This window comes from Elaeis guineensis, chromosome 9, assembly GCF_000442705.2.
Source record: "Elaeis guineensis isolate ETL-2024a chromosome 9, EG11, whole genome shotgun sequence".
Classification (NCBI taxonomy): domain Eukaryota; kingdom Viridiplantae; phylum Streptophyta; class Magnoliopsida; order Arecales; family Arecaceae; genus Elaeis; species Elaeis guineensis.
The window spans coordinates 39838663-39860757 of record NC_026001.2 but is presented as its reverse complement, the minus strand read 5'-3'; positions in this window follow the sequence as shown (position 1 = coordinate 39860757).

Genomic DNA, 22095 nt, shown 5'->3' with positions numbered 1-22095 from the left:
TTAGTAAATGGGTCAGTCAGATTCTCTTTTCTGTCGATCTTCTGAAGGTCAACGTCACCTCGACCCATGATCTTTCAGATAAGATGGTAGTGGCACAGAATATGCTTGCTGTATTGATGGAACTTCAGTTTCTTGACTTGAGCAATGGCTCGAATACTATCACAGTATAATAGGATAGGGCCATCGATGGAGGATGCCACTTCGAGCTCGTCGATAAACTTTCACAACCACACAGCTTCCTTCGCAGCATCGCATGCCGCGATATACTCTACCTCGCAAATAAAGTTAGCCATAGTATACTGCTTTGAATTTTTTTAGTAGATTGCTCCATCATTTAAGATAAAAATATATCTTGACACACTCCTGCTATTATCATGGTCTGACTGAAAGCTAGAGTCAGTGAATCCCACTAGTTTCAAGTCAGTTTCACCATAAACAAACCACTGATCCTTAGTATTTTTTAAATACTTAAGGATGGTCTTTACAATCTTTCAGTGATTTTCTTCTGAATCAGACTGATATCTACTCACTACTCCTAGTGAGTATGCCACGTTTGGTCTTGTACATGTTATGGCATATATTATAGAACTAACTATCGAAGCATATGAAATTTTACTCATATACTCTCTATCTTGAGGAGTTATTGGATAATCTCTCTTTGAGAGAGAAATTTCATGGCCTATCGAAAGATAGTCTTTCTTAAAATTCTCTATGTTGAACCATTTCAGCACTATATCTATATATGTAGATTGAGATAATCCAAGCAATCTTTTTGATCTATCTCTATAGATTTTCATCTCAAGGATGTAGGATGTTTCTTTTAGATCTTTCATAGAGAACCAAGATGATAACCAGATTTTTATTCCTTGTAATGTAGGGATGTCATTTTCGATTAAAAGAATGTCATCCACATACAGAACAAAAAATACAACTACAAAGTTGTTTACCCATTTATAAATGCAGGGTTCTTCTCTATTTCTAATGAAGTCATATGTTTAGATAATCTTATCAAAATGTATGTTCCAACTCCTAGATGTCTATTTTAATCGATTTATGGATCTCTGAAGCTTGCACACTTTGGACTCATCTGTGGACGTGAAATATTCAGGTTGTATCATATACACCTCTTTTTCTAACTTTTTATTTAAAAAAATTATTTTCACATCCATTTGCTTGATTTTATAGTCCATGTGTGCCGCTATCGCAAGCATAATCTGAATAGATTTGAGCATTGCCACATGAGAAAATATCTTGTCATAGTTAATATCATAACACTGACGATAATCTTTGACAATCAAACGGGATTTATAGATCCCTACCTTTCTGTCTGCACCCCTTTTCTTTTGAAGATCCATTTACATCCTATTGGTGCAAAAATCTGCTTACGCCGGAGAAGCTGGAGTCGCGGTCGCCGTCGGGACCTGCAAAAGAAGTCTAAATGGAGGTGGGGTTGCTCCGGCAAGACCCTCCGATGCTCAAGTCAGTTCTCTGCCTCAACAAGAATGGAGTGCTCGAACAAAAATTTCAGCAGAATTTTTAGATAAAAATGAGAGCTTATAGAATAACGTATCTGGGGTCCCCTTTTATAGGTGTAGGGGGCAACAAACTGATAGTGATGCCTGTAACCGTTTGGTAGTGGGCCGCCCAGAGTCAGGAGGAGTTTGTTGTGGAGAGTAGTGGCGTGGACCCATGGCTAACACCGGGGCGTGCCGCGTGGAGTCTGCCACGAGGAGCAGAGCGGCGTCCATTGTTGCGACTTGCCAGAGAATGGAAGAATCATGCGGTATCCATCGTAGGGAGTGGAGCAAGACCGTGGCCATTATTACGGCCTGCCAGGGAGTGATGGAGCCGTGTGGAATCCATCGCAGGAGGTGGAGCAGAATCGTGGAGTGATGGAGGTGCGTGGAATCTACCACAGGGAGTGGAGCAGAATCATGGAGTGATGGAGGCGTGTGGAATTTGCCGCAGGGAGTGGAGTAGAATCGCGGCTGTTACTGCAGCGCGCCAGGGGGTGAAGGTTCGCCGGGAAAGTCCGACTAGAGTGTCTAGCGGAGAGAGGTAGTTAGCAATCTGTCTGAGAGGAGCTCGGAATCTAGCTTTCGCAGGAGTTCAGATGGAGTCTTCCTTCAGTCACAGCTGGGGGTGGAGTCCGGCTCCCGTAGGAGCTCGGGCAAGATCCACCTATAATCAAGGTCAGGGATGAAGTCTGGCTCCCAGCAGTTGAAGTTGAGGATGGAGCCCGACTCCCGTAGGAGTCCAGGCAGAGTCTTCCTGCAATTAAAGTCAGGTGCGAAGTCTGGCTCCCATAGGAGTTCGGACGAAGCTTACCAGCAGTTGGAGTTGAGGATGGAGCTCGGCTCCCGTAGGAGTCCGGGCGGAGTCTTCCGGCAATTAAAGTCAGGTGCGAAGTCTGGCTCCCGTAGGAGTCCGGACGAAGCTTACCAGCAGTTGAAGTTGAGGATGGAGCCCAGCTCCCGTAGGAGTCCGGGTGGAGTCTTCCTGCAATTAAAGTCAGGTACGAAGTCTGGCTCCCGTAGGAGTCCGAACGAAGCTTACCAGCAGTTAAAGTTGAGGATGGAGCCCGACTCCCGTAGGAGTCCGGGCGGAGTCTTCCTGCAATTAAAGTCAGGTGCGAAGTCCGGCTCCCGTAGGAGTCCGGACGAAGCTTACCAGCAGTTGGAGTTGAGGACGGAGCCCGGCTTTCATAGGAGTCCGGGTGGAGTCTTCTTGCAATTAAAGTCAGGTGCGAAGTCCGGCTCTCGTAAGAGTCCGGACGAAGCTTACCAGCAGTTGAAGTTGAGGATGGAGCCCGACTCCCATAGGAGTCCGGGCGGAGTCTTCCTATAATTAAAGTCAGGTGCGAAGTCTGGCTTCCGTAGGAGTCCAGACGAAGCTTACCAGCAGTTGAAGTTGAGGACGGAGCCCGGCTCCTGTAGGAGTCCGGGAGGAGTCTTCCTGCAATTAAAGTCAGGTGCGAAGTCTGGCTCCCGTTAGAGTCCGGACGAAGCTTACCAGTAGTTGAAGTTGAGGATGGAGCCCGGCTCCCATAGGAGTTCGAGCGGAGTCTACTTGGCAATTGGAGTTGTGGGCGGAGTCTGGCTCCCGTAGGAGTCCAGACAAGGTCTGTCAGCAGCCGGAGTCGGGGACGAGGCCCGGCTCCCGTAGGGGTCCGGGCGAGTCTTCTTGTAATTAAAGTCAGGTACGAAGTCCGACTCTCGAAGGAGTCCGGACAAAGCTTACCAGCAGTTGGAGTTGAGGACAGAGCCCGACTCCCGTAGGAGTCCGAGCGGAGTCTTCCTGCAATTAAAGTCAGGTGCGAAGTCTGGCTCCCGTAGGAGTCCGGACGAAGCTTACCAGCAGTTGAAGTTGAGGACGGAGCCCGCTCCCGTAGGAGTCCGGACGAAGTCTTCTTGCAATTAAAGTCAGGTGCGAAGTATGGTTTCCGTAGGAGTCCGGACGAAGCTTACCAGCAGTTGAAGTGGGTGACGGAGCCTGGCTCCCGTAGGAGTCCAGGCGGAGTCTACTTGGCAGTTGGAGTTGTGGGCGGAGTCCGGCTCCCGTAGGAGTCCGGACGTGGTTGTCAGCAGTCGGAGTCGGGGATGAGGCCCGCTCCCGTAGGGGTCCGGCGGAGTCTTCCTGCAATTAAAGTCAGGTGCGAAGTCCGGCTCCCGTAGTAGTCCGGACGAAGCTTACCAGCAGTTGAAGTTGAGGACAGAGCCCGACTCCCGTAGGAGTCCGGGCGGAGTCTACTTGGCAGTTGGAGTTGTGGGCGGAGTCTGGCTCCCATAGGAGTCCGGACGAGGTCTGTCAGCAGCTGGAGTCGGGGACGAGGCCCGGCTCCCATAGGGGTCCGGGCGGAGTCTTCCTGCAATTAAAGTCAGATGTGAAGTCCGGCTCCCGTAGGATTCTGGATGAAGCTTACCAACAGTTGAAGTTGAGGATGGAGCCCGGCTCCCGTAGGAGTCCGGGTGGAGTCTTCCTGCAATTAAAGTCAGGTGTGAAGTCTGGCTTCCGTAAGAGTCCGGACGAAGCTTACCAGCAGTTGAAGTGGTGACGGAGCCTGGCTCCCATAGGAGTCCAAGCGGAGTCTACTTGGCAGTTGGAGTTATGGGCGGAGTCCGGCTCCCGTAGGAGTCCGGGTGAGGTCTGCCCGCAGCCGGAGTCAGAAGAGACTCACGAGGGTTAATCCCGTTGAGAACTTCGACTGAGGGTATTTTATACCGAACACCGTCCCCCTACTTTCGAGTTTGAATTTCGAATGAAGGAAGTATAGAGAGGTTGGCACAGCCGAAGTTGCCCCCTTGAATCTTGTGCACGGCCGCCCTCAGATATTTTGGCATTAAATGTGCACGTGCTGGAGTCTTTTCGAATCGGGATGATATGAAGGGACCCTTCGATATTCTCGCTGGTACGCTGGCCCAGGTACGGTGCAGTAATGACTCTATCAGCCGTCAGCCACTTTTAGCCGCCTGCTGTGGTGAGTGGGACACGTGTCGAGCGCGGGCCGGTCTGGGGGGATTCACGATCATTATGGCATCGAATCCCAGGGTCTATTTAAACCCATCCTTCCGCCTTTAGGGGCCCTTTTCCGCTTGAGAGTTCTATCGGTATCTATCCTTTCTTCAAGAGTCCTGATTCTCCTGACATCTTCTTGGGCTATAGGCATCCTTCGAGTCATCCCTGTCCTCGCCCCTCTGCATCCCTCAGAGCGATCTAGGTTAGTCCTAGAACCTTCATTTTTCTTCCCACCATTTAGGAGCCTTTTCTTTGCCATTTTCTTCTATCGTATTCCTCTGAGTTAGTCTCCTATGACCTGTCGTCCTTTGTCCCATCCATTTTCTTCGGGATCTTTAGGGTCTTCATTTGAAGGTATTCGAAATGTCTTCCGGTACTTTCGCTTCCAGCAGTTCCGGGAGTTCTTCCGCTCAACCCCCCAAGTCCCCCATTCTATAGATGAACCCGCACCTAGGGTGGGGCCCCACCCAGTTTTTGCGTCGGGTGCCATTCCCTGCTCCCTGACTCTGGATGAACTCCTTCTGATAAGGGTTCAGTATGGAGTTCCTTCGGAGTACGACCTGGAGCTGCCTGGCCCCTCCGACCGGGCTAGCGCTCTCCCACCCGATCGTTTTTGCCTGTATCAGGAGGCAATCCGTGCCGGACTCCGGTTTCCGCTTCCACCCTTTGCCGTCGCCCTCTTTCGATTCTTAGATATCTCTTTGGCTTTAGTTGCCCCGAATTCCTTTAGGTTTTTGATAGGGTTTCTTTCCTTTTGCCACGTAGTCGAGGTCCAGCCGTCTCTCTCTCTGTTTAGGCATTTCTATACCTTCAAGCGTCACCCTTCGGCGAAGGACTGGTGGTATTTCTCCCTCAGTTTGGCAAGAAGGGTTGCTGAAAGGTGCCCCCTCTTCAATCCACAACTGGAAGGAGAAATACCTCTTCGTCCACTGCCCGACCTTGAGGCTGGGGCTGCCCCCTTGGGGCTCTCTAAGGGACTCTGTCCGTCGGGCTCCCAGCCTGGGGGAGGACGACCTCCAGGCCGCCCGAAAGCTTCTTGACTATTCCACTCCTTCCCTTCCCAACCTTCTGAGGGAGCAATTTTTGTTTAACATCGGCCTGAGGCCCCAGGATCCTGCAAGTACTCCATCTTTTCCTTTCTCTTCTTTTCTTCTGTCCTTCTTCTTTTTCTTTCTTTTTCTTCTCTCTTCTTTTCTTCTCTTTTCTTTTTTTTTTTTGTGTGCCACTCCATCCTTTTTCATCTCATTATTGATTTTTGATCTCTCTCTCTTTTTTTTTTTTTTTTTAGGAATGGACGTCGAAGCAGCATGGATGCTCACCAGGGCCTTAAGGCCCACAAAAGAAAAGGTGCCGCGGTCTCCGGATCAGCAAAGAAGGCCAGGGTGGAGGAGACGAGCCTGGCCACGCCTGTCCAGGCGGCCCCCACGATCGACGTTCCTTCGGACATCAACCAACGACCCCCCGGGCCTCTTCAAGGAGTCCACCGACTGGGGCTCCCATTTCGGGGGTCCGCTCCATGGAGGCGCCCGTAGTCGAGAGGGGGACGAGAAGGAAGTTGGAAAGGATGCTCGGGGGTGGTCCTGTTGAGCGCTCCTTTAAGAACAAGGATACTGTGAAGACACAGACCCTTCCTCTAGCGCCAATCCTGTTGGTGCAAAAATCTGCTTGTGCCGGAGAAGCTGGAGTCGCGGTCACCGTCGGGACCTGCAAAAGAAGTCTAAATCGGAAGTGGGGTTGCTCCGGTAAGACCCTCCGATGCTCAAGTCAGTTCTCTACCTCAACAAGAATGGAGTGCTCGAACAGAAATTTTAGCAGAGTTTCTAGATAAAAATGAGAGCTTATAGAATAACGTATCTGGGGTCCCCTTTTATAGGCGTAGGGGGCAACAAACTGATAGCGATGCCTGTAACCGTTTGGTAGTGGGCCGCCCAGAGTCAGGAGGAGTTTGTTGCGGAGAGTAGTGGGGTGGACCTATGGCTAACACCGGGGCATGCCGCGTGGAGTCTGCCACGAGGAGCGGAGCGACGTCCATTGTCGTGACTTGCCAGAGAATGAAAGAATCACGCGGTATCCATCGCAGGGAGTGGAGCAGGATCGTGGCCATTATTACGGCCTGCCAGGGAGTGATGGAGCCGTGTGGAATCCATCGTAAGAGGTGGAGCAGAATCGTGGAGTGATGGAGGTGCGTGGAATTTGCCGCAGGGAGTGGAGCAGAATCGTGGCTGTTACTGCGGTGCGCCAGGGGTGAAGGTTTGCCGGTGGAAGTCGGCTAGAGCGTCTGGCGGAGAGAGGTAGTTAGCAATCTGTCTGAGAGGAGCTCAGAATCTGGCTTTCGCAGGAGTTCGGACGGAGTCTTCCTTCAGTCACAGTCGGGGGTGGAGTCCGGCTCCTGTAGGAGCTCGGCGAGATCCACCTATAATCAAGGTCAGGGATGAAGTCTGGCTCCCAGCAGTCGAAGTTGAGGATGGAGCCAGACTCCCATAGGAGTCCAGCGGAGTCTTCCTGCAATTACAGTCAGGTGCGAAGTCTGGCTCCCGTAGGAGTCCGGATGAAGCTTACCAGCAGTTGAAGTTGAGGACGGAGCCCGGCTCCCGTAGGAGTCCGGGCAGAGTCTTCCTGCAATTAGAGTCAGGTGCGAAGTTTGGCTACCATAGGAGTCCGGATGAAGCTTACCTGCAGTTGGAGTTGAGGACGGAGCCCGGCTCCCGTAGGAGTCCGGGCGGAGTCTTCCTGCAATTAAAGTCAGGTGCGAAGTCCGACTCCCATAGGAGTCCGGACGAAGCTTACTAGCAGTTGAAGTTGAGGACGGAGCCCGGCTCCCGTAGGAGTCCGGGCGGAGTCTTCCTGCAATTAAAGTCAGGTGCGAAGTCCGGCTCCTGTAGGAGTCCGGACGAAGCTTACCAGTAGTTGAAGTTGAGGACGGAGCCCGGCTCCCGTAGGAGTCCAGGCGGAGTCTTCCTGCAATTAAAGTCAGGTGCGAAGTCCAGTTCCCATAGGAGTCTGGACGAAGCTTACCAGCAGTTGAAGTTGAGGAGGAGCCCAGCTCCCGTAGGAGTCCGGGCGGAGTCTACTTGGTAGTTGGAGTTGTGGGCGGAGTCCGGCTCTCGTAGGAGTCCGGACGAGGTCTGTCAGCAGCCGGAGTCGGGGACGAGGCCCGGTTCCCTTAGGGGTCCGGGCGGAGTCTTCCTACAATTAAAGTCAGGTGCGAAGTCTGGCTCCCGTAGGAGTCCGGACGAAGCTTACCAGCAGTTGGAGTTGAGGACGGAGCCCAGCTCCCGTAGGAGTCCGGGCGGAGTCTTCCTGCAATTAAAGTCAGGTGCGAAGTCTGGCTCCCGTAGGAGTCCGGACGAAGCTTACCAGCAGTTGAAGTTGAGGACGGAGCTCGGCTCCCGTAGGAGTCCAGGCAGAGTCTTCCTACAATTAAAGTCAGGTGCGAAGTCTGGCTCCCGTAGTAGTCCAGATGAAGCTTACCAGCAGTTGAAGTGGGTGACGGAGCCCGGCTCCCGTAGGAGTCCAGGTGGAGTCTACTTGGCAGTTGGAGTTGTGGGCGGAGTTCGGCTCCCGTAGGAGTCCGGACGAGGTCTGTCAGCAGCCGGAGTCGAGGACGAGGCCCGGCTCCCATAGGGGTCCGGGCGGAGTCTTCCTGCAATTAAAGTCAGGTGCGAAGTCCGGCTCCCGTAGGAGTCCGGACGAGGCTTACCAGCAGTTGAAGTTGAGGATGGAGCCCGGCTCCCGTAGGAGTCCGGGCGGAGTCTACTTAGCAGTTGGAGTTGTGGGCGGAGTCCGGCTCCCGTAGGAGTCCGGACAAGGTCTGTCAGCAGCCGGAGTCGGGGACGAGGCCCGGCTCCCATGGGGTCCGGGCGGAGTCTTCCTATAATTAAAGTCAGGTGCGAAGTCCGGCTCCCGTAGGAGTCCGGACGAAGCTTACCAGCAGTTGAAGTTGAGGATGGAGCTCGCTCCTGTAGGAGTCCGGGCGGAGTCTTCCTGCAATTAAAGTGAGGTGCAAAGTCCGGCTCCCATAGGAGTCCGGACGAAGCTTACCGGCAGTTGAAGTGGGTGACGGAGCCCGACTCCCGTAGGAGTCCAGGCGGAGTCTACTTGGCAGTTGGAGTTGTGGGTGGAGTCCGGCTCCCGTCGGAGTCCGGACGAGGTCTGCCTGCAGTCGGAGTTGGAGGAGACTCGCGAGGGTTAATCCCATTGAGAACTTTGGCTGAGGGTATTTTATACCCAACACATCCTATGGGTTTAACCCCTTCAGGTGGGTCAACTAATGTCTACACATCATTGACCTTCATGGACTCTATGTTAGATTTTATGGCTTTAAGCTACTTATCAGAGTCGGATCTCTGCATTGCATTTATATGGGTGATCGGATCTCATTATTCTCATCAGTTTAACAGGATCTCCATCCTAGATCAAGAAATCATAGTATTTTTCGGTTGATGTGATACTCTATCGGATCTCCTTAATGGTACCTCTATAATAGATTCCAGATTTGATATCATCAATTTCAGTTCCGTGGATTCACTAGATTGTGTCGGTTCTACCTGTTGAACTTTCTCAAGTTCAATCTTAGAGGCATTAATCCCTTCTCTAAGAAATTTTTATTTTCAAAAAGACTACCTTAAGGCTGACAAACATCTTTTGTTCATTAGCAAGATAAAAATAATATCCCTTAGTTTCTTTAGGATACCTTATAAAAATATATTTGTCAGATTTGACTTCGAGTTTATCTGTTTTCAAATATTTGACATAAGTCGGATAACTCCAAACCCTAAGGTGAGAAAATATTGGCTTTCATCCCATCCACATCTTATGTAGTGTTTTACTTAAAGATTTACTAAGAATTCTATTAAGCACATAACAAGCTAACTCGAGTACATATCTTCAAAAGAATATTGACAGACTAAAAAAGTCCATCATGGATCGAACCATGTCCAACAGGATTCGATTTCTCCTTTTCGATACACTATTATATTATGGTGTTTTAGGAGATATCCATTGAGAGAGAATCTCATTCTCTTCAAGATATGTCAGAAATTCATCAGAAAGGTATTCACCTCTTCGATCTGATCGAAGAGTTTTAATATTCTTTCCAGTTGATTTCTCTATCTCATTACGAAATCATTTGAATATTTTAAATGATTAAGACTTATGTTTCATCAAGTAGACGTATTCATATCTAGATACGTCATTTGTAAACATAATGAAATAGTGGTATCTTTCTCTGATATTTGTGCTCATGAGTCCACATACATCAGTATGTACAAGACCTAGAACATCATCGGCTCATTCATCTTTTTCAATAAAAGGTGACTTGATCATCTTTTCAAGTAAACACGACTCATAGGTTGGCAATGATTTATAATCATTATCATCAAAATTTTTTCTTGAGCTAACCTATTCATCCCGTTCTTGTTAATATGACCTAGCCTACAATGCCAAAAGTAGACATCCATGACATCAACTATTCTAGGGCATTTCTTAGACATGTACATTACATTAGGCCATGATACAATATAAATACTATTGTTCAGCTATCCACGTATAATAGTAATACCATTCAAAATGATATCACAAAAGTCTTTCTTTATTGAAATTTTATAGTTTGCTTTGGTCAAAAGACCTACAGAAATGACATTCAATAAAAAATAGGGACAGTAATGACAATCATTAAGAATAATAGAATAAAAATTGAATACAAGCTTGATAATTTTTAAAGCTAGAACTGAAATTGATCTTTCATCTCCAACATTCAGAAATTTCTCACTATCTCCAAATCTCTTATTGATCTGAAGTCTTTGCAATGAATTGCAAATGTTAATAGGACTTTTAATATCCAATATCCAGATCATTGTATCAAAAATTAAGAAGTTACAAGATATTATCATATAATTATCTTGTCCAGCAACCAATTACTTCTTCTTTAGCCTGTTTGGGTCAAGGGAAGCTATGTAATGAGAATACTTTCTCTTTCAATGATCCTACTTCTTACAATAGAAGCACTCTGCTTGACTTTGGTCAACCTTGAATTTGGGCTTCTGGGTCTGACTCCTAGCACTTTGGACCTTTTTTTTTTTTCTTTCTTAAAGGGATGATGCCACTTGAAGAAGATCCTTCCACTACATTCACCATCTCCTTGTAGAGCTGGTGATCCTTATTAAAAGTCTGTAGCAACCCCAACAGACCATGGTAGTTAACTACAAGCTTTGTTATTTGAAAATGACTGAGAAATGGCAGATAGGATTTAGATAGGGAGTTTAGGATTGCATCCTTCCCAAGTTGTCACGCAAGGAAAAGTCGAGCTTGCTCAGATGCTCGATCTATTCAATCATGTACAATATATGAAAGATGACCAATGCTCCCTCCCTCATCTGAGTATTGAAAATGACACAACTGATCTTGTGCCGCTCAACATCGTCGGGAGTACCAAAAGACTCCTTTAATATCTTGAGCATGTCTTCTGACTGAGTTGTTGGGTTTTAGTGATGCAGCGAAATATGAATTTCAAAAATTTTAACATGCATTAAACAATTGAAAATAATGTTTAACAATTAAACAAGAATATCAAAACACAAAATCCTAGGAATCCCTTGATGATTATAATCAAATGATCAAAAACATACATATCAATAAAAGATCAGAAGCTATATACCAATGAGAAGATCATGATCTGATAATTTTGACACCTCTATGAGACTCTAAAGTAGAAGCCCTCTAATGGTGATCCACATCGGATGGATCAGGATCTTTTTCAATTCATCATGGTGCTGCAGCCTTCTTTGCAAGCTTGCTACCGACCGTCCTTCACAAGAACTGGTTGCACCATCGCTTGTAAGCCTTCATGACCTTTATTAAGATCTTTTTAGAAATCTTTTCTCAAAAGATCTCACCACACATAAATCAAATTTTATGTTTAATATATGAACAATCTGATTTTTAGGACAAGCATCATATGCTTTCTTTTTTCTCTCTTCCCTTCCTTTCCATTTTTCTCTCTCTTTTTCATGTCTTTATCTAGATATTTTTCTCTCATTTTCCTCTCATCCTCACACCAACTCTCAGCCAAAAATTGGGTGTGGAACCAAGGTGTAGCACCCCCTTTAAATAGATAACAAAGGGGCGCCATCCATTTCCAAGGGATGCCAACTCTTGGTGTCCCAACTTCTCCACACGATAGAAAATAAATTACCACAAATTTATGATGTGTGGGGAAGTTAAGGAGTAGAAGGACTCTTCCTTCTTTGGTCCCATAAAATTGGCATGTAATAGTTAAGAGGCTTTAGGGAGAAAATAAATTTTTTGGCACAAACACATCCAATGTATCGTCCTTTAGTTTCCACCAGGAATAAATTCTTTATATAGAAGCTCTAGGTATGAAAGAGCCTTTAAGCAGAAGGACTCCTTCACTTCTGCACCAACATATCTTCAGAAGCCATCATATGGCACGTGGAGTAGAGAAAATGCATGGAATAAAGGGAGGAATTAAGAGTCCAATGTGAAATGGACTATTCCACTTCATTACCCAAAATAATGTGGCATCCACATTAACTATGGCGTGGAGTTCCTTCTCAGAGAAGGACTCCTCCTCTTCCATGCCCACACATCCCATAGCACCATCAGATGCCACAAAAAAATAAGGGACGTGTGGAAGTTTATAATAAAATTAAGAGTAGATGAGGACTCTTCCTTCTCATCATCATTTGTTTGTGATGTGACAATTAATTTGTGCATGGCTTTTAGCATGGAGGAGATGGATCACATATGGAACACTTCCATAAAATCCAAATCAGCAACCTATTTAAAAATAAGTTCAAACCTAATCATATTAGGTTAAGGCAATAAGATTAGATTAGCACAAACACCTTTGCACTGAACCCAATTGAGAACTTGGGTTAATTCATGTGCTAGCAATTTAATTAACCCATTGAATTTATAATAAATTTAAATAGATTAGACTAACACCAAATTTTTATTGTGTATGACCCATTGAGTTTCATATCTAGCTAGTAGTAGACCCAAACTCTCAACGTAACCCTAATCTGATAGGATGGTCAGCTCAAGAGTTCCAATCAACTAAGACTCTTCCTAATTGATTCTGGAATTAAACTCTTTTAATTCTGACTAGTCCACAAGTCAGGATTGACATCTAGCAATGTGTCATGACTATTTGAAAGATTTAAAATTTGATAAAAATATCAAAATTATCCTTTCATGGTGAGTTACCGTGTAATTCAATTCTTCAATCATACAACATCCCATAAAGGCCATGGGTAAGGAAATATGTCAAATCTAAATATCTATCCATATGTATCTCAATCTAATGATGATGACTCAGTTGATGAATCAGTAAAAACTATTTGTACTACTCATCCCTGCTCTGGTCAGATACTTTCAAAGTCATCATCCTATGAGATCATATAGGATGTTCTCTCCTCTTACAAGAAGTGACCGATTCTTTATTGTCCACTCACAATCTCTATGCATACTTCATCATACCCAGAATATCTCACACATATTTCAAAATAGTGTGCTAGAAAATAAATCAAAATAAGGATCTATGTACATAAGGTACCATAGTGGTCTCAGGTCAAAGGATCACATGCACCACTCCCACTGAAGAACCATCATTGACATGCTATAAAGCTCCATCAGATGTTCTTCCTGTGGATTAGTTTAGTGAACTCATTCTCTATTGAGCACCTACATCTTTATATTAGTATCACCACCCAAGTGATTATGAGATCAACCATTCTCTCCATCGAGCATACATAGGATGTACCAATCTTATTGAAATCACGATCCCTGACTCGATGATCCAATGACTGAAAATATTTTAGATTGGAGCTATCAAGATTTTAGATCTCACTGGTATGATCTCATCATGGCCCTAAAATCATTGCCCTAATCTATGAGATTTATCATAATCATAAATATGATGCAGCAAATGATAAAACATAATACCTCATGAATAAAATATCATGCAAATAAGAAGGAAGAAAATACAAAAAAGTTTCTTCGCATCCCCATGTGATTGGTTTGTAGGGCATTGCTCTTTTAATTTCTCACTTGCACTAAAGCCAATCACCCTTGTACCTGATGCCCATGTAATCATTGTGGTGATTACACTGCCGTTATGCAAGGCTTAGTGAATTGATCCATTATAATATTCTTAATACTAACTCATTTTATGATCATATCATGAATAAGGTGAAAGTGCCTAGGATGTGCATGGGTATCTAGTGAGACCAGACCCAACTCAATGATGAACCCTTCATCAGGTAACTTTTCTTAGCAATCTTTACTAACAGCAATTAATTGAGTCAAAAATAGTTCATTGCTTGGAACTCTTCCAATTCACTACTCCTCAAGTACTTCTCAAGTACTTTGAAAATATCTTTCACAGTTTTCATAAGATCCTATCATGGATCTGTCTGAAATCAACAATTATACACAAGGCATATATCAGGCTTGGTATATTGAATATATGGGTAAGCAAACTCCTTTACACCTATTCATGTTGAACTCTTTCAATATAAATTCCATGTACCTAGACTAGGATAAGGCTAACATCTACTTACATCTATCCCTATAGATGCCAAGTATATTGGATACTTAACTCAAATCTTTTTTATGAAAATATTTGTGATTAGTATATCATTGACCGTGTGCAATATCGGGACTATCTTCCCAATATGCTATATGTCACCCACATACAAGACCAAAAAGTTAGTGGGACTCCCACTAGTCTTCTTTTACACACACATGGTTCATCTATTTTTGATAAAGTCAAACATTTTGACTATCTCATCAAAAATAGAAGTATCTAAAAGAATAATGTCCTATAAACCAATCGCATATGGGATGCGATAGGATGTTTATTGTAATTTATCTTTCAGACTCATGTAATTGATATTTATATTATTAATAAATAGATATTTTTGATTCATTATATGCTGCATCTTGTTATTCTTAAGATTATAATGAATCTCATAGGTCTGAACAGTGATTTTAAGATCTTGATGAGATCACACTAGTGAGACCTAATTTCTTGATAGTCCTAACTTAAAATATTTCTAGTCATTAGTACATTGAGTCAGAGATCAATGATACTGATAAGACTGGCATGTCCAATGTATGCTCAGAAATGAAGATGGTTGATCTCACAATCACTTATGTGGTGACACTAATACAAGGATATGGATGCTCATTAGAGAATGAGTTCACTGAATTGACCTATGAGAGAATATCAGATGGAGTCTTATTTATATGTCAACTGATGATTCTCTAATAGGAGTTATGTACATGGATCTATCTTTTGGTTCACTACCTAACTTGGTTCTTTGATCCTTGTGTGGGATGTTCTGGATATGATGAAATATGCATAGAGATTGTGAGTGATCAATAAGGGATCAGTCACTCCTAATAAGAGGAGCAAACATCCTATGTGATCTCATAGGTCGATGATTCAAAAATTTTTAGCCAAAATAGGATGATAATTAGAAAAAAAATTTTAATATATCATCAACTGAATCATCATCTTCAGATCGAGATACATATAGATAAGTGATTGAGTTTGACACATTTTCATGCCCATAGCTCATCTAGGATGTTGTTTGACTGAAAAATTGAATTATACGAAAACTTACCACTGAAGGATATTTTGATAATTTTTATCAAAATTTTAAATCTTTTGGATAGTCATGATATATTATTAGATGTTAATTTTGATTTGTGAATTCATCAAAATTAAAAAAAATTAATTTTAGAATCAATTTGGAAGAGTCTAAGTTGATTGAGACTCTTCGGGTGACCTAATCTTATCGGATTAGGATTACATTGAAAGTCTTGATCCACTACTGGCTAGATTTAGAATCTAATGGGTCACACACTTTAAAATTTAGTCTTAGTATAATTTAATTAGAGTTTAACATAAATTCTATGAGTTAATTTGATATGCTAGCATATTGCATTAACCCAAGCTCCTAAATTGGTTTGGTTCAAAGTGTTTGAGCTAACCTAGATCAGTTGCATTTGATCCAATGGAATTGGGTCAATTTAAATTGGATCCTTATCCAACTTGAATCAATTTCAAGTGGAGAAGGACTCCTTTACACCCACCAAAAGTCACACAAAAAAATAAATGCCACCCCATCTCAAATTAGCATGTGAAATGGAGAGTCCTTTTTAAAGAAGGCTCTTAATTAAACGTGTTGCCTTAAAAGATAAACCAAAACTCCTATGATTTAATGCCAAAATTAATTGATTTTTTTATGACACACAAAAGAGGGAGAGTATTTCTACTGCAAGCATTTTATGTGCTAGAAATTCACATGGTTAATTTATTCACTGGGTGAGAAGATGGAGCGCCAAAGGTTGATGCCCCTTCATCTCATGGGACCTCCCATGGTCCCCTATTTATATGGAATGCCCCACATAGTTTCTTGCTATGATTTTAGGTTAAAACTAGAGAGGAGGAATGTAGTAATCATAAAACAAAATTCTAAAAAAAATTTGAAAAAAAAGGCAAGGAGAATTTGCGTGGCAAAAGTTGCAAGAAGAGTGGTGAGATTTTTAGCAAGTGTTGCTAGTGTGCCCTAGGGTTTGATTTTTTCATATGTTGGAATCAAAAATCAAACCCTAGATTGTATATAATATTTGAAGAGTATTTTCCTGATGTCATTCTAGTGACAAGATCAAAGTAACGGGGCTTTGGCATGATCGTAATGCAAGTTCGAAGCCGACGGTGTTCTTGAGAAGACAAGACTGCGGTAGCGCACTGGTTGGGAAGGATCTTGGCCAACTTTGTGTGGATCACTATTGAAGGACTTCTACCTTATAGTCTCATGGAGAACACCAATGTTCCACTTCTTTATTTTGGTGAAAGTATAAAATTCTATCCCTTTTGCATGTTTGTTTTTGTTTTATTGATATCGATAAGGTGATTCTAAGGTTTGGATTCTGGTTCGATAGTTTTATTTGATAAAGCTATTGATTTATTTATTTTAAAACTTTTAAAAATTATTTTTTATTATATAATTGAAATTCAGCAGTGGTATCAGAGCCACCCTTATCTGATTCAATCAAACAAGTACAAAATTGTAGCATAGAATTATTCTTGTTTATATCCTACCAAAATTTTTGCATTGATTTTTTAGCATCAATCCTGTAAACTCAAAAAATATTTTTGACTTTATATATACCATGATGTTAAATTTTAATTATTAAATTATAAATTTATGATAACTTTGAAATTTATATTATCATGGTAGTATGATGCTTAAATTGATGCATTGTTAAGGGTGTTATGCATGCCTAATGTTATTAGGGTTTGCTATATTTCTTCGATATGCTTATCATATGTTTTGATCTCAATTATATCCTTATATATTTTTTGGCATAATTATATGATTGCTATTATGAATAGTTGAAGCATGTCAAATTGCATAATTTGTAGTGTATATTTTATGTAGTTGTAGTTAGGATGTGTCGAGATTAGTTCAAAGTCCCTCTTAAAAATTATATTAAGTTGTAATGTCGGGATTCACTTTTAAATCAAAAATTAAATTCTTAAAATCAATTGATGTCGAAAAAAGTGTGAAAGGTAATTTTCTAATTAGATCCATTTACCGGCTTAGCTAATTCTGTTGGTGTCTAAAAATGCTACAGAGAGCCTCCCACCTACTTACTTGGCCAATTTAATCTTGTTGAATTTCTGACTTAAATTGATTAGTGATGTAGATATTACAAGGGCTTTCCTTCAAACTTGATCGATAGAGTATGTCAAGATCTTAGTGAGCTTGTTGTGCTATCCACAAGGCTTACTACAGAAATTGACATGATGTTGATCAAGTGCATGTTGATGCTTATGGTATATTTGAATAGTGTTACTTTATTATGCTATCCATAAGAGCAGCATTGTTTGGGTATGACCATATAGGATTGAAGGGTCAACTTAACTAGAACACTATAGTTTGTTGTGCTATCCATAAGACTATATGTGATCTAGAGGTCAGAGAGAAAGATGTTGAGAATTATAGAGGTATAATTGGTAAAGAGTTATCTACTCTTGAACTCATGAATATTTGTTGTACTATCCACAAGGTGTTTGTGAGGAATAGGTATCTCAATCTCACTAAGAGACATTAGTATGTTTCTCAATTTTCATATTTGAAAGCTATAAAGTTCGATAAAATAATAGAAAACATAATTAGATAAAAATCCTAGTCTAGTTGTGAATGTCATCATGAGTCGTCTACTTATATTGTGTTCTTGTTATTGTAGATTAACTACACACATGGCATCCTTACTTTCACTTAGAGGTATCTTAAATGCAAACAAATTGACCAGACCTAACATATTAACTGGTTAAGAAATTTAAAAATTATTTTCACTCAAGAGAAAGTCTCCTACATTCTGGATACACCTACTCCAGATTCTTTTGGAGAAGATGCTTTTGAAGAGGATAGGACCACATACAAGATGTGGAAAGATGACAGTGTGATTATCAAATGCATCATGCCTACCTCCATGAGCAATGAGTTTTAGAGGCAGCATGAGGACATGGATGTTCCCTCTATTCTCCTTAATCTTAAGGAGCTTTATGGAGAACAAAGTTGAACTGTCCGATATGAGATATCAAAGCAGTTGTTCCATGCCCGCATGACTGAAGGCACCTCCGTGCAAACGCATGTCCTAAAGATAATTAATTTGATTACTCATCTGAGACAACTGAATTTTTTCATGGATGGTGAGCTAAGCCAGGATTTGATCCTGCAGTCTCTTCTTGACTCTTTTTCTCAATTTATTATAAATTATCGCATGAATAAACTGAACATTAGTCTGCCAAAACTGCTGAATATGTTAAAAATAACAGAGAGCCATTTCAAGGGTGAAAAAGCTTAGGTCCTTCATGTTGATAAGATCAGCAAGAAGAAGACAAAGAAGGGTTCTAAGAAAAAGATGAACCCTAAGGCTGGTATCTCCAAGAAGAAGGTGAAGAAGGTCTCCGTCAAAGGTACTTGCTATCAATGTGGTAAGGAGGGCCACTGAAAGAGGAATTGCAAGGAGTATCTTGCAATCGTGAAACCGACAAATATTGCTAAAGATTTGTATATGATACAAATCAATTTATCATTAAGTACTTCAATGTGAGATTCTAGGGTATTGGATATCGCTTGTGGTTCACACCTTTATAAATCATTGCAGGATCTACAAAAAATAAAGAGTCTGAATAAAGGTGACTTCGAGCTATTCGGTGCTAGTGGAGAGTCTATTCAGGCCGAAATCATGAGAATCAAGATTTTAAAGTTGCCTTCGGATAAAATTTTGGAACTAAAGATCTGTTATTATATTTTTGATATTGTTAGAAATATTATTTCTATACCATTATTATTGGAATAAAATTTTGAAATAATTATAAAAAATAATGGTTGTTCTATTTACTTTTCTAATGAATATTATAGAAGTACTGTTATTGATAATGGTCTTTTATTTCTTTTGCTTAATAATAATATATTTCATATTGATAATATGAAGAAAAGAAAGAGAGAGGATGTGAATGTCACATACCTCTGACGCGATCAACTTGGCTATATAAATGAGTCAAGGATTAACAAGTTCTACAAAGATATTTTTTTTGATCTTTATGATTTTGAATCATATGAAACTTGTGAATCTTGCCTCATGAAAAAAATGATTAAGACTCCATTTACTAGACATGGAGAAAAGGCAAGTGACATTTTGGACCTTGTACATATGGATGTATGTGGTCTAATGTCGACTTAAGCCAGAGATGGGAACTCTTACTTCATCATATTTATTGATAATAGGTCTAGATTTGGATATGTGTATTTAATGAAATACAAATCTAAAACCTTTGACAAATTTAAAGATTATCAAAGCATGATCGAAAATCAAACTGGTAAAACTATTAAAACTCTTCGATCGGATCGAAAGGAGAATACTTATCCAGTAAGTTCTTCGATTATTTAGATAAAATAAAATATTCTCTTAATGGACACCTCCTTATACTCCATGATTAAATGAAATTATGGAGAGGAGGAATCGCACCTTATTGAAAATGATACGGATCATGATGTGTTTCATGGATCTTCTGATATCCTTTTGGGGATACGCCTTCGAAGCTGCAGTATATATTTTAAATATAGTACTTTCCAAATCTATTTCTAGCACTCCATATAAAATATATAAGAAAAAGATCTAATCTTAAGCATTTTAAGATTTGGAATTACCTAGCTTATGTGAAAAATATTGATGGACATAAGCTGGATGCTAGATTAAAAAATACAAGTTTGTAGGTTATCCTAAGGAGAGTATAGGATACTACTTCTATAACCCTACTCAACAAAAGATGTTTGTTAGTAGGTATACCATTTTCTTGGAGAAAGAGTTTATCCAAGAAGGAGACAGTGTGAGGTCTGTTGAACTTGAGGAAGTTCAAAACCTATAACCCATCCAAGATTCACTAAATAGTTCTCAACCAGATGTGCCCATTGCTGAGGCACAGCCACTACACACACCTCCTCTCTAAAGATCAAGTAGAGTGTGTAATGTACCACTCAAGTATGGATTTATCATTGAGAATGATAATACATCCTACATCATTGAGAATGATGAACCTACGACCTATTCGAAAGCTGTCATGAGTAGTGACTCTGAGAAGTAGCTCAATGCCATGAAATCCAAAATAGACTCCATGTATGCCAACCAAGTGTGGACTTTGGTTGACGCACCCGAGGGTATGACCCCAGTAGGTTGCAAATGGATCTTCAAAAAGAAGATTAGAGTAGATGGTCAGGTAGAAATCTATAAGACTAGGCTAGTGACAAAAGATTTTAGACAAAAATAAGATGTTGATTATGAAGAAACTTTTTCACCAGTAGCCATGCTCAAGTCTATTTGGATATTGCTTACTATTGCAGAATACCATGACTATGAGATCTGACAGATGGATGTCAAGACTATCTTCCTCAATTAAAATCTTGAGGAAGAAGTCTATATGACTCAGCCAGAGAAATTTATCTAAAGTGGGAGAGCAAATCAGGTATGCTAGCTGAATAGATCTATTTATGGATTAAAGCAAGCATCGAGGAGTTGGAACATCTATTTTAATGAGACAGTCAAATCGTTTGGCTTCATCAAAAATATGGTAAACCTTGTGTGCATAAGAAAAATAATGGGAGTGCTATTATCTTCTTGATCTTGTATGTGGATGATATACTGCTCATTGGAAATGATATCCTAATGTTGCAATCGATCAAGACTTGGCTATCATAAAGATTTTCATGAAAGATTGGGTGAAGCATCCTATATACTTGGTATTAAGATTTATAGAGATGGATCAAAAGGGATGCTAGGCTTGTCCTAGTCTAGGTACATTGACCTGGTGTTGAAGAGGTTCAACATGAAGGGAAGTAAAAGAGATTACTTACCCATAGGTCATGGCATACAACTCTCTAAGAAGATGTCTCCTAAGACACCTGAAGAAAGAAATAGAATGAGTTCTATTCCTTATGCTTCGACAGTAGGATTAATAATGTATGCTATGTTATGTACCAGGTCTGATGCGACTTATGCCTTGAGCATTGCAAATAAATTTCAGATTGATCCTGGAGAGGATTATTGGAAAGCTGTGAAAAACATACTCAAGTACTTAAGAAGGACTAGAGATATTTTTCTGATATATGATGGATCTGATTTAAAACTGAAAGGTTATACCGATTTTAGTTTTCAATCTGATCTAGATGATAGCAAATCTCTATCTGGATATGTATTCACCTTGTATGGTGGTGCAGTAAGTTAGAAAAATTCCAAACAGCAAATTATTGCTGACTCAATTACTAGGGCTGAGAATATTTCTACAAGTGAGGCTATTAAGGAGGCCATCTAGATGAAGAAATTCATCATAGAGTTGGATGTGGTTCCAGAGATTGAACAATCAGTGCTCTTTTATTGTGATAATACTGAGACAGTTGCTCAAGCCAATGAATCAAGGTCTCATCATAAATCCAAGCATATCCTAAGATGGTTTCATCTCGTTTGGGAGATAGTTGAAAGACAAGATATGATCGTAGAGTGAGTTGACACCAAGAACAATATAGCGGATTCGTTTACTAAGGCCTTGTCAATACAGCAGTTTGACCACCATCTTGATAGCATGGACATTAAGTATAGGGGAATTGACTTTAGTGCTAGTGGGAGATTGAAAGAATAATATCCTACAATCCAATCATATATGGGATGTGATAGGATATTTATTGTAATTTATCTTTCAGACTCATGTAATTAATATTTATATTATTAATAAATAGATATTTTTGATTCATTATATACTACATCTTGTTGTTCTTAAGATTATAATGAACCCCATAGGTCTGGACAATGATTTTAGGACCGTGATGAGATCACACCAATAAAACCTAATTCTTTGATAGCCCTAACTTAAAATATTTTTAGTCGTTGGTACATTGAGTTGGAGATCAATGATATCAGTAAGACTGGCATATCCTATGTATGCTCAAAAATGAGGGTGGTTGATCTCACAACTACTTATGTGGT